Source organism: Dipodomys spectabilis, unplaced genomic scaffold (assembly GCF_019054845.1).
Source record: "Dipodomys spectabilis isolate Male_0828 unplaced genomic scaffold, ASM1905484v1 ptg000306l, whole genome shotgun sequence".
In the NCBI taxonomy this organism is placed as follows: domain Eukaryota; kingdom Metazoa; phylum Chordata; class Mammalia; order Rodentia; family Heteromyidae; genus Dipodomys; species Dipodomys spectabilis.
In genome coordinates, this window is record NW_024870983.1 from 2280838 (window position 1) to 2292824 (window position 11987).

The 11987-nt window shown below is 34.6% G+C and overlaps 1 non-coding gene across 1 annotated transcript; it reads right to left on the reverse strand.

The window, feature by feature from the left end:
- Positions 1-5221: 5221 nt before the first annotated feature.
- Positions 5222-5327, reverse strand: LOC122127637. The gene has a single exon (XR_006151230.1). It is a non-coding gene; the product is annotated as a U6 spliceosomal RNA (small nuclear RNA).
- Between the last annotated feature and the right edge of the window lie 6660 nt (positions 5328-11987).

An 11987-nucleotide genomic window follows, 5' to 3' on the forward strand; every position in this document is an offset into this window, starting at 1 on the left:
CCTGACATCCCCCCGCCCAGATTATTTACAACATATTTTCTTGTGAGTACTACTGTTGCATAAGTTCCCCCTTTGTCCTTTGTCTCACCATTTTGTTTTAATTTCCTTTCCGTTTCCCTAGTTCAGATCAACATATTTAAAATACCCAGGGTATCAAAATCCAATACAGTGACTACAGGGAATTAACCATAGGTGGGGAAAACACAAAAGGATAAAAAGAAATCACATAATACATTATGAACAACAACAACAAAGAACATGTCTTGGAGTTCATTTCACTTGGAATCACCTTATACGATCATATGTACATAGCTATTGAGCTATTCTGCTCATCTACTAAGATTATCCTTGAGGTACACAATAATGCTCCCCTATTACCCAGTAATCCCACTTCTGGGCATATAACCAGGTGATCACAAACAAGGCCACAGTAAAGCTACTACTGCGTATCACAGTAATATTTACCAAAAATGACATACACACACACACACACACACACACACACACACACACACGTACAGATAAACACACGTGGAAAAATATGCTTGCATCACAAAGAATGTGACCACCTCATTTGTAAGGAAATGGAAGATCTTTGAAAAAATCATATTAAGTGAAGTAATCCAGACTTAAAGAAACATAGGTCCCATGGTTTCCCTTATTTGTAATAATTAGTTTACATCAAGGATAATCTCATGTATTTTAAATTGACATTTTGTTCTATGTTGACCGTACAATATTATTGCTATATTGTTTGTTATTATTTCTGAAAATTAGCAGGTATACTTAAAGAATTACATTCATCTCTTCCATTATTGAAGGAAGAACAACTAAAAGAGTAACCACTACTAGGAAGAACAACTCCTACTTACTTAGCTATATTCCTATGTAAGGCCAATGTTGTCCCCTGTATCCTCATGTTGTACATTACAACTCTATACCTGGTCGTAATGTATATCTAGTATATTATGCATTGTAAACTAAATGCCCCAGAAGTTCCACTTTGCTTCACTTTTTTTAAAAAAATTCTGTCTTACTATTTGAGGATGGTTTGTGTGTGTGTGTGTGTGTGTGTGTGTGTGTGTGTGTGTATGTGTGTGTGTGTGTGTGTTTACAAAGATCAGAACATAACATTTTTCTTCATTTTGAATACATCTTTCAGGTCATTGTAAGTTGTGGCTAATGGGAGAAGTCTGTTGTTATTTTAAGGATGAAACAAAGAGATATTTGTGCATATACCACAGTTGTTTATTAGTATATTTGAACACTGAACTTCGATGTATATCTTGGCTGTTGTTGTGAATAGTGTGAATAACAATGAACTACAGATATATTTTCGAGTTACCCAGAGAGAAATAATCACATGATTGGTGGGTCAGATGATATTTCAACTATGATTTCTTTAGAAAACTGCATACTACTTTCTACAAGGAGAATACTAACCTGTATTTTGACCAAAAGTGTTGAAAATTTCCTTTTCTTCACACTCTCACCAACATTATTACCTTTTATTTAAAAGGTAATAAAGGCCAAGTTTTTACTATCTTCAGTACCCCAGACCGGCTTAAGACTGAAATCCAACCTCCTAAATGCTTGAAATTACAAACCTTTACCACCACACCTGGTTCCTTTGATTTTTTTTTGATAAAAGTAATAATAGTTATAAAGTAGTATCATAGTAATTTTGAATTACATTTCTCTAATGACTTCTGCTCACAAAGCATTAAGCCAGCACAGAAGTTGTATTAAGGACAACTGCGTAAACCCACTGGTGATATAGAGGGGTTTATGGAAAACAGGTCTATTCGAATTTTTGTCCATTTTTAATCAAGTTTCTGGTTAATCTCACCTTTAATCTCTCTATACAAAAATAATTAATTCAAGGTAGTAAAAAGGAAAACATTAAGCAACTCCTAACAGTTTTCAATTTTCAATAACATGATATTGCTTATTTTCTGTTTATGATTGAGACTGTATAACAATTTAGTTAGACATGTTACATAGCTATATGTATTTTATTTATTTTACATTGATTGCTCTTTCCAAAGCCTGCATGTCTAATTTTGGTTTCTTTCAGTCTTAAGTAGTTCAGATTTCAATCTGAAGAATAAATGAAAGTAAGCAAACAAAAAAATACAGTTCTTCTCATCTGATAATGCCTCTACAAGAATGAGAAAGAGTTCATCATTCTAAGAACCCTTAATTCTTAAGATAACATTTGTTATAATGCTAATGTTATTACCATTTCAGTGTTGGGAAAAATTGTAATTAAAGGCAGTAAGACCATGGCCCAAGACACACAGTGTGGAAGGAAATGAGTCAAATTTTCCAGAAGTCTTTCAGCAATACACAAAAGGTAGATAAATTCTCTCCATTCTCTGATACTCTCAATTCAATATTCATTGAATTGGATATTGAATATTGGATATTCAATATTCATTGAATATCCAAGGAATAATAGCATAGCAATTATTGCCCATGGTGATTTTTTTCTGTTACATTTTGTCTTCAACACAGACTGTGTTGGTGACATTGGGTTATCATGCACAGAGTTGCGCTTATAAATTATTGTCTGAAGAGAGGCAAATTTCTTCTGTCCCATAGTTCCAATATCGTTTTTTAAAAGTACTAAATATTTTAAATATCATCACTTACTGTATTTTAAGAATTCATGAATGAAAAAATTCACATATAATCACTCCAATATGCTTTAAAATTAGGAGATGATAAAACAGGCCCCTGTGAAGTAAATTTTCTTCTACTATTAAAATTATTCTGAAAGCCTTGTGCTGGTTTGTTACACCTGTAATCCTAACTAATTGGAATACCTAATCAGGAGCCTGAGATCTGTGGATAACATTTGGAAGCCAATCAGGGCAAAATATATTCATGAGATTATTTTTCAAAAATTTTAATGAACTAGCAAAGGGCCAGGAATGGAGATGTAGCTCATATAGTAGCTCACCAATCTAGAGAGAAAGACGTAGCGAGACCTTGAAACCCTGATTTCAAACTCTGAGCATGCCAACACGCAGGAATGCACACACACTCACTTTTTCAAAATAACTTCAATCAGTATTTTGCAGTAATTTCATTGTTAATGATATTATATAGGTAAAATAGGCAAAATAAACTCTTGCATCTCAAAACATTTTTATACATTTTTGTTGTAAAAATACTGTACAGAGTAGTTATAGTTACATGATCAAAGTAATAAGTCCATTTCCTATCAAGCATTGTTACCTCCTCCTTTGTTTTTTCCCCACCATTCCTTCCCTTCCACCTCCACAAGTACACTCCTCACACCCCCAAGCCCCACACAATGTCCCCAGCCTAAATTATAAAGTTCGTTTTTCAAAATAATATCTTGTGCATCTATTGTTATACAATGGGTCAAACTGTATTCCTATTTAAGCATGTTGTTTTTTTCCCTTTCCCTCCCCAAATTAGAGAAGTGTATATACAAGATGCAGATTCACCAACATCAAATAAAGTGAAAAAGGGGGTTATACTGTTGGGGAGGAACGTAAAAAAAAATCACATCGTACATTATAAATATGTGAGAAAAAACAGCAAGAAAGAAAAAAAAAACACTTGTGTCTCTATCTCGGGGTTCATTTAGCTTAACATCAACTTATCTAGTCATATACACATAGCTTTTCAACTTTTCTGCTTATCCCAGACATATACTAGTTATTGCAAATAAGGGATACCATGGGACCTATGTTTCTTTGGACTTGGCTTACATCAGTTAATATAATTTTTTTCCAAGTCTTTCCATTTCCTAACAAATTGGGCAATGTCATTCTTTCTGACGGAGGCATAGAATAAATATATATACATATATATGTATATATATATATAATATATATATGTGTGTGTGTGTATGTACACATATACACAGAGAACATTTTCCTTTTTTTGTTTTTTAGAGCAACTTAGCTTTCCACCTTCATCATTTTTTCAAATGTTTTTATTGTGATTAAGTGGTTACATAATTTCCCAAATTTCACAATATTGTGGGATAGTGATGCTTAGTTAAAGTCACAAACACATTCTAACTTTGATGGAGCAAATTGTCTAGCATGGTCTACAACATTTATGAGTTCTATGAGCTTTGCCATAGTTATTTCTTCCATATGTATACTTCTTTTGTTTTGAAATATGTATATTTCTTTTGTTTTGCATAGTATCAGCTGTTCCCTCTTTCCCACTTATTCCCTCCTTCCCTTCAGTGATATTGAGTTGCTTAGTTCATTTTGGTCAATGTCCAGTGCAGCTGATGGATCTAACTGTTGTATGTTTTTCCCTGATTCCCTCTAGTTCTGTGTCGTCTTCCTGGTTTCACTTCAGTGTGCACATATGGTCAGCAGAATGGGGTTATTTAGTCGTGATTCAATCAGATGAGTGGAAGTTCTTGGTTTCTTAAGTGTTAATTTTGTCATATCACCTTACATTTTGGATTTAACATCCACTTATCACGCAGACCATGTGCTGTTTGTCTCTTTGCTTTTGGCTTAGCTCACTCAACATGATTTCCTGTAGCTTGATTGATTTCCCTGCTAATGCCATTATTTTGTCCTTTCTCTTGACTGGAAAATATTCCGTTGTGTACAGTTACTATAGTTTTTGGATCCATTCATCTCTGGTGGGACATATGGGTTGTTTTCATATCCTGGCTATTGTGAACAGTGCTGTGATAAACATGGAGGTGCATGTGTCCTTGAATATTGGTAACTTTTGTTCAGGATAGATGCCTAGAAGTGGTATGAGTGGGCCATAAGGAACGTCAATATTTAGCTTTCTGAGGACTCACCAGACTGCTTTCCAAAGTGGTTGTGAAAGTGTACATTCACTCACACACACACACATACACACACACACACACACACACACACACACACACACACACACACACACACAAAGAACGTTTTCTTGATCCATTCTTCTACTGAGGGGCATCAGGGTTGGTTCCATATCTTAGCTATGGCAAATAATGCTAGAATAAACATTGTTGTGTTGGTTGTTTTAGTATGGACTTGTTTGTGATCATTTGGATGAATGCCGAAAAGTGGGATTGCTGTGTAATAGGGGAGCTCTATGTGGAGTCTTTTGAGGAACCTCCAAACTGCTTTCCAAAGTGGATGTACAAGTGTACACTCACACCAAGAATGCAGTAGGCTTCCCTTCTGGCCACATCCCTTCCAGGATCTGTTGTTGTAAAAATATGGAACGATTCACTAAGTTGCGTGTCATCCTTTTTCAGGGACCATGCTAATCTTCTCCGTATTTTCCAATTTTAGTGTATGTGCAGCCAAATTGAGCACAGAACATTTTTTATATATAAAGTGTAATTGATTTTCTTAAACTAGACAATTCAACAAAAAGTAAGTTAAAAAGAATTGTGAAATTTTAGAACCATGTATTTCTTACATAAGCACACATTTAAGAATAAAGTCAAGATTGACACGCCAAAAACAAAATAATTCCAGATATTTGTTGTTCATGAGATGTGTAGGAAGAGGAATTCAATTATTCTACACAAGGCATCTGTCATAATGTTCATTGCAGCAATTGTTAAGGTTTGTTAAAAGTTTTAATGTTCTAAATGTTTCATTTTGGGATTTGCTTATATATGGCAAAATTAAGGCTGTTTGGCAGGTCATAAAATTTTTCAAAGAAGTATATAATTTTTCTGCTAGCATGTACTAGTAAGTATGTTCATTTCAGAGTTTATAGAAACTTTACTAATGAGAAGTTGCAAAGACTGTGTAAAGAAGCAGAGTGAAGAGCTAAGATTTTAAGTACACAGTTCGGGTTAAATCTTTAGGGCTCCCTTACGTTATATGTTTGTGATGAACAAATAATGATATAAGCCACATACAAATGGTGAAATGAACTATAAATATTAATCTTAGTGGGTAAATTTAAAGGCTACTCATAGCTTTATCCAGTTTTAAATGTACAAGAATATGAGAAAATAGTAAAATCTACTATGTACATTCAAATACTGAAAACTCTGGTAATTGTTTTTTTTTATTTTAGTAATCATTAATATTTAATTATTGTTTTCTTTATTTATAGCATTTTTTCCTTGTAATATAATACAAATTTTTGTGAGTCGTGATGAAGAGGTACTTTGAGAATATTATTGGGATGCCCATACCATTTTTCATAGGTGGATGTGAAAGTACAAAGAGCAAAACTAAAAACAAAATATTGATTAAAAATTTTATCAAGTAGAGTCTGAATCAGGAGTGTTGATAAATGTCCACGCCTAAAAATCTTAACCCTAAGCTGAAGTAGTGGTATTACAGAATTGAGGCTTCAAAATTGAGAAACAGTGTTTTGTTTTGTTTTTTGTTTTTTTGTTTTGCTTTGGTTTTGTTGGTTGTGGGGCTTGAAATCTGGGTCTTGGGTACTGTCCCTCAGCTCTTCAGTTCAAGGTTAGCGCTATCACTTGATACACAGCACCACTTTCATCTTTCTCTGCTTATGTCATGCTGAGGAATGAAATCCAGGACCTCATGCATGCAAGGCAAGAACTCTACCACTGAGCCACCTTCCCAGCACCTGAGAAACTGTGATTTAAAAAATCATCTGAACAATATTTGCTTTCTGCTTTGGGTATTATAATGAAATATGTGAACACATTTTTATATTTTTTTGAATTGTCATACTTCTAAATTGAATTCATCTTTTTCAAAGTCAAGAAATATTTCTGAGAGTTTGCTTCTGTGAAGAATGTTTTTGCATTTATAATTTCTTCTGAGGCATTTTTATTTTTTATCAAAATCACTTTATATTTTATGTTGATGAGATATCATACATCAAATACCTTGAAATGCATATGTAGAGTCTCAAGATAGCAATATGAATATTCTCATACACCTCTTGTTTATCTGTTACGCACTTTAAGTATTATGATATTTTACTCTCTCTTTCACTCTCTCTCATTTCCGATCTTTCTCTTTCATGCTCCATGTCTGCTACTTAGAATTTCTGCGGATGTACTATTATCCTTCAGGGTACACTGGTTTTGTGGGAACATGATAGGGACCATCAGTTACCCTTGCATTCTTTAAGAGTTATAACAGTGACGTGAAATTATTCTTTGCCATTCTAAATGGCAAAACAACAGATCTAGGAATTCCTTTTCACATTTAGTACTATTATAAACTTTATCTCATATGAATCATTGAGACTATTAAGATTCTTTTAGCCTGGGACCTAAAAATTCTTTTTCTTTTACAAACAACCTTTTTCTTTTAATATCAGTAAGTAACAAAAACAAAGCTATCCTATGGAAAGTAGGCTGAAGTTGTTCACAGGGATGAAAAACAAGGTAATGGGGGAAGTGAGTACAAAGCATACCCCTCATATAGCACAGATACTTAGAGCAGCAGTTTATCATGTACACTTTGTGATAAGGACAATGTGCTGGGAACTCTAGATTAAATCACTGAACACCTGATATATATACACATATATTTATATATGTATATTTATTTATATATGCATATGTGTGTATATTGGCCCATATATGTAAACATGAATGTTACTCTACACACAAATACACACATACGAACACATATGTACACATGCACAAATGGAAAAAGACACATATATAGCCAACACAAGTTTCACTAATTGTTGAATATGCCTTAGACAGAATGCTTGGAAACAAATGTGTTGAAGATGTATTTGTCTCTAAGAGTTCTTTTACCACTCCTCTTATATCTTCCAACTGGTAGGTTTAGAGATATTCGACTTGAAAAAACGCAGTGCAAGTGATAGCAAGTCACTCGGAAATCTCAAAAAGTATAGGTCATATGGTATCTCCCTGCTCCCCATGGAATGCTTGCTCTTGTAGACACTCTCAACAGCCAAATTAGTAGGACAATATCCTTGTTAAGAATAAAGTTATAAGGCTTTAAATGGCATCCTTACTTGGGCTCTTTTCCAACAGCCAGCATCAATTCCTAAGCAGATGAGTGACGCCCCAGAAGACTGGAGCACAGGTCAAAATTTAACTAACACATATGAAAAGTCTAAAGTGAAAAATGCTGACTTAGGTTGTGCCGATGTCCTGGCCAGAAAATGAGAAAAAAAGAAAGTTTTTTATGTATTAAAATTTGAGAATAATTTGTATCCTGTCAATAAATGTATAGAACACAATTATACCAACTGACAAAAGATGATGTGCATTTCATTTATGTGCTTTTGGACATGGAAAGTGTTTTTAAGTGTGTCTACACAAGTAGAATCAGCATGAAGCAAGCCAGCATTTCTTCATTTAAGACACAAGGAAAGGATACAGGTTAACCCATTGTAACAATGAGATTTGCAAGATACTATTAGAGGGGGATGGACGGAGGTCTTGGGAATGTGTGAAGGTAAGGAATATTAGGGGAAAAAAAAGGAGGTTGTAAAAATGCTCAATAAAAATGTACTCATTACCTTATTTATGTAACTGTAACCTCTCTGTACAGTATCTTTACAATAAAATATATATTAAAAACATACAAGGAAAACTGTACTTATAGCAAGTTGTATTTGTCACTCAATATAAGTAAGGTATTGGTTTTAGGAGCAGAGGCATACTAAAATTTTGGAAGCTCAAATTCTCTACATAAACACAGTATATTATTTTCATTAGAATCTGCCCACAACCTAGTGCAGTGTAATTTCTGTGAAAATTTTTACTACATTCTATGTTTGAAATGGAAAATAAAATATATTCAATATCAACAGATACAAATTTATTTCAGATAATTTTTGTCTGCATTTTGTGGATGGAATTGCGAGAGCTAATTTGAAAAGCACAAATTTAATCACCAAGAGCTGTCTTCAAGATGTAACAAAGATCTAATACAGCATCATTGAATGGTATGGGACTCTAAGGAGAAGTACTTGAATTGAAACATTATCAGAAAGTGTAAGCACGCAAAGACTATTTAGAAATGCAGCTGCTAGATTTCTCATGGAGAGCTTTTATAACATTTTGTGAAACAGAAGTCAGAAACTCATGGAAGTGTAGACAATTTTCCTTCATCTTTCTGTCAATCTTGGCCATTATCAATCATAGAATAGCTAATCTAGAATAATCCTGTAATAAGGAAATATTTATGAGAAGTGGGGAAGATGGTGAAGGAGAAGGTGTAGGCTAAACAATCTCTCGCATAGAAAGCAGTTTTATTGTCCCAGCGAACAGTACTAGGCTAGAGTATCACACCAAGTGTGCCATCACAGTACAGAGTTTGGCTAGAGAGGGAAAATCCAGGGAAGGAAACACATCTGTGCCGTTGCTGTAGCCATGGCTGAGGCAGCTTTGGTGACAGTCATAGCCACCCCACCATACCTACAACAGAGAGGCTCCAGCACAGAGGCACCAGACACAGTGGGTGAGCAGATTCAACTCAAAAACAACTGAAAATGAGCAAATGAGTTAAACCATCTTAACAGGCCCATATCAAGCACTGAAATAGAAAAAGCAGTAAGAGATCTCCTGTCTTAAGAAAAGCCCAGGACCACATGGATTTACAGCGGAATTCTACAAGGCTTGAAAGCAGAGCTCATACCAATACTCCTCCAACTCTTCAAGGAAATTGAAAGAGAAAGTTCACGACCAAACTAAATCTGTGAAGCCATCATAACCTTCATCCCAATACCAGGCAGGAGCTCATCAACGAAAGAGAATGATACATCCATTACTTTGATGAACATTTATGCCAAACATCTCAACAAAATTTTGGCCAAACAATTCAACAATTCATCCAAAAAATTACATACCATGATCAAACAGGATTCAATTCAGGGATGCAAAGCTGGTTCAATATACACAAATCAATTAATTAACACCACTTTATGATGAAGTTTCTTGATAAACTAGGAATCCAGGGAACATTAACAATAAAATAAAGACTGTATATGACAAACCTGCAGCCAGCATTATACTTAGTGTTCAAAAAGTAAAGACATTTCCTCATAACTCAGGAACGAGACAAGGACGTCCACTCTCTCCACTTCTCTTCAATTTACTATTAACATGCCTAGCTACAGCAGTAAGAAAAGATGAAAACATAAAAGGGATCCAAACAGGGAAAGATGAAGTAAAACTCTCCCTCTTTGCAGATGACATGATCTTATATTTAAAGAATCCCATGGATTCCACTCCCAAATTACTCATGCTGATTCAAAACTATGGCAATGTATCAGGGTATAAAATTAACCCTCAAAAATCAGTGGCTTTTCTGTATGCCAACAATTAGAAAAGCGTGGCTGCAATCAGAAAAGCAACTCCATTCTTAATAACCCCCCAAAAAATAGAATACCAAAGAATTAACTTAACCAAAGAAGTAAAGGATCTCCATGATGAAAACTTTAAAAACCTAAAAAAGGAAATCAAAACAGAACGTAGAAAGTGAATAAAATCCCTTGATCCTGGATTGGAAGGATTAAGATCGTGAAAATGGCAATATTTTCCAAGGCTATCTACAAATTCAATGCAATACCTATCAATATTTCAATCTCATTCTTCAAGGAAATAGAAGAGGTAATCCAAAAAGTCATATGGAATGATAAAAGGCAATGAGTAGCATAAGCAATCCTTAACAGAAAGAACAGTGCTGGAGTAATATCAATACCAAATTTCAAACTCTACTACCAAGCCTTAGCAAACAAAACAGCTTGGTACTGGCACAAGAACAGACCTCAGGACCAATTGAATAGAAGTGAAAATCCAGAAATGAGCCTACAAACCAATAGGCACCTAATCTTTGATAAAGGAGATAAAAAATAGAATGGAAGAAAGCCAGCCTCTTCAGTAAAAGTGCTGGCAAAATTGGTTAATCACTCATAGAAAACTAAAGCTATATCCTTATATATCATCCTGTACCGAATCAACTCCAAATGTATCAAAGACCTCGGAGTCAAAGCAGACACCCTGAATACATTACAGGATGGAGTAGGACATACCATAGGTCAACTGTGTAGAGGTGGAAATTTTCTTAATAGAGACCCAGAAACACAACAAATCAAAGAAAGGTTGGATAAATGGGATTGTATGAAATTGCAGAGCTTCTGCATGGCAAAGGACATAGCTAGCAAGATCAATAGAAAGCCCATGGATTGGGAGACGATCTTCGCTAGCCATACAATAGAAAACGGTCTCATATCTAAAATATATGTGGAACTCAAAACATTAAATCCCCCAACAACAAATCCTAAAAGAAACAACTTCCCAGTAAATAAGTGGACTAAAGACTTCAAGAGAAACTTCCCTGAAAAGGAAAGAAGGAAGGCAGATAGACACATGAAGAATTGCTCAACATCCCAATCCATAAAAGAAAAGCAAATCAAAACAACATTGAGATACCATCTCACCCCATTTAGAATGGCTATAATCGAGAACTCTAATAACAACAGATCGTTGAGGGGATGTGGCCAGAAGGGAACCTTACTGCATTGTTGGTGGGAGTGAAACTTGTTCAATCACTTTGGAGGAGTATGGAGGTTCCTCAAAAGATTCCACCTAGAACTTCCCTATGACCCAGCAATCTACTTTTTGAACATTTACCCAAATGATCACAAACAAGACCATACTAATGCTACCAACACAACTATATATATTGCAACTTTATTTACCATAGCTAAGATATGGAATCAACCCAGATGCCTCTCAGTAGATGGATGAATCGAGAAAATGTGGTATTTAACCAAGTCCTAATCTTAGAGAGGGAAATGGTTTGGATAGAATGATAGGAGAGAGATTACAAAAAAAAGAACAAGAAAAAATGGAAAAAACAAAATTTAAATTTAGACTTAAATTTAAGTCTAAAAATTATGTAAGTTTAAACAAATGATATTGAGAGAAGAAAAGGATAAGATGAGAAGAAAGGATAGATTGTAAGGAGAAATGAAAACTAAAAAATAAAAATTCTTAAAATTAGTTACTTGGCGGCTGGGAAGGTGGCTCAGTGGTAGAG